At 39.4% G+C, this 2,313-nt stretch overlaps 1 pseudogene; it reads right to left on the bottom strand.

The window, feature by feature from the left end:
* Positions 1 to 1,892: 1,892 nt before the first annotated feature.
* Positions 1,893 to 2,006, bottom strand: LOC145590444 (small nucleolar RNA R71; annotated as a pseudogene).
* Positions 2,007 to 2,313: the final 307 nt, after the last annotated feature.

The raw sequence follows: 2,313 nt of genomic DNA, 5'->3' as shown, positions 1-2,313 counted from the left end.
TATCAAGTAGAGCGCACGGGACCATCAATGGACGCACGAGGAAGCTCTCTCCTACTCCCAGGCGTGGGCGCGCACGAGCATGGCGCGGGCGTCCAGGCCTGTGCGCGGCCGCGTAGGTGGGAGGTCCGGCCGCGCTCCTGCTCTCCCCCTGTTCAGTACCCATTTCTTTGCGGCCGCGCATTGAGAGGAGTGGGCATGCCTTTTGGGGTTCTTTTAGGACGTCTAACTAACTTCTCTTTTGTTAGTTTTACTTTATATAGAATTTATTCATTTCTAGAGAGGGAATGAGACTAGATTTAGACTTTTGATTGGATTTTTAGAGAGAGAAGCTCAAGATTTTGGAAACTTTGTTCTTAGATTTTAGAGAGAGAAACTTGGTATTTGATGATTGCTACATTTTGATCTTCATTCACTTTGATATTGATCAAAGTTTTGTAAGAATTCTTTCTTTTTTAATACAATTTTAGTGTTTGATTTCTGATATATTGTTGAATTTCTATAGTTTGTTTGATTTGATTGTTGATATTTGGATTATAATGTTGATGATGAAATTGATGATTAGTTTAGTTATGCTTTTCAATTTTACAATGTGTAGTGTGTAGTTCCTTTGCTAGGGATGTGGTGAAGCATGTATGAGTGATAAGCTATTGCTAATTTGGGGGTTTTGATTGATTTGATGATGTGATTAAATTTGTTGATGGAATTTGTGCATGTGTTTGATTTGTTGAGGAGTAGCTAACCTTGATTATCAAGCTAGATTGCATATTAGTTTTCAATGATACAAAAAATTGATTTAGAAGCTATTATTATCGATTGATCTTGTTTTGCGATTTTCCTTTGAAGTCATTTGTAGAGACATCTAGCTTGACCCTAGGAAATAGCTCTTTAAGTGATTTTGATTGCAAATATCGTTTTCCCTCGCATTACTTGATGGATCAAATTCCCGACAAATTAGCAAGTTTATCGTGAGTACATGTGGATCCTGAATCCCTAGTGCTTTGATATTGAATTCTATTATTAGCTTTGATTGTGTTGATTTACTAGGTTAGACCAACCCTATTTTTTAAGATTTCAGAATAGCTTAACTAGAGACTTTAGCTTATACCACATTCCCTTGGGTTCGACCCGGACTTACCCCTATACTAGGGTTGGGTTTTGTTATAAATTTGGTTTTTATCGGGGATACTTAGAAATCAATGATCTAGGTTTTCCTCGCGTCAAAAATGGCGCCGTTACCAGGGAATGGCATGGTTATTTTCTATTGGTTTGATTGAGTCTATTCCATTTTATTTGAAAAATACAAAAAGATTTTCTTTCTTTTAGGCTACATTTGTAGCCGTGCTATTGATATTGTCCTTTGAGATTTGTATGCGTAGGGCACGGGATCGAAATTTAGTGCCATTTGATCTGGAAATTGAGAGGACCATAACAAGGATAAGGGTTGCTAATCGTTCCTAAAGCTCAAGTCCCTCAAGAGAGGAAATCCATCAAGAAGAAGAAGAAGAACGAGAAAGTATGGGTGCTAATCTGAGAGTAGCATTGAAGGAGTTGGGAACTCTGGGAGCCTATAGGTTTGAAAGCGGAATTGCTCCTCCTACGACACCGGCAAATGACTTTGAGATAAGACGGGCGATGATTGCTTTGATAGAGAGGCGTCAATTTAGTGGATATAAGCATGAGAGTCCCCTAAACCATCTTAAGGAGTTTGAGAAGTATTGCAATACCATCAAGGTGAATGGGGTGACTCAAGAGTTCATTCAACTTAAACTTTTCCCTTTCTCTCTTATTGGACGTGCTCTAGAGTGGTTGGACAAAAAGGTGAAGCCAAAATTTTTGAGAACATGGGATGAAGTGACTAAGGAGTTTCTATCTCGGTTCTATCTACAAAAGAAGACGGCAGAAGCAAGAGCTCTCATTCAAAGCTTCAAGCACAAGCCAAATGAAAGTCTTTACGAGGCATGGGAGAGGTATAAGGAATACCAAAGAGAGTGACCACACCATGGGATTCCCACATATCAAATCATCCAAATCTTCTATGGAGATCTAAGCCCTCAAGGAAAATCTTGCTTAGATGCTAGTGTCGGAGGCCCTATCATGAACAAAATGGAGGATGAAGTGGTGGACTTAATTGAAGATGTGGTAAGGTATCACATGAATTGGCAAGAAGGTGCGAGAGAGTCGACAAGTAAGAGCGGTTCTACTGTGTATTCAATCGACCATCTCAATGCCATCAACAATTTGTCCTCACAACTTTCAAACTTGGGAAAGGAGATGACGTCGATCAAAGCAAAGCTTGACAGTGCTTCATTACAA

The sequence above is a fragment of the Chenopodium album genome, chromosome 17, assembly GCF_948465745.1.
Source record: "Chenopodium album chromosome 17, dcCheAlbu1.1, whole genome shotgun sequence".
In the NCBI taxonomy this organism is placed as follows: Eukaryota; Viridiplantae; Streptophyta; class Magnoliopsida; order Caryophyllales; family Amaranthaceae; genus Chenopodium; species Chenopodium album.
Note: the sequence above shows the minus strand (reverse complement) of the source record. Positions and strands in the feature narration are given on the sequence as shown.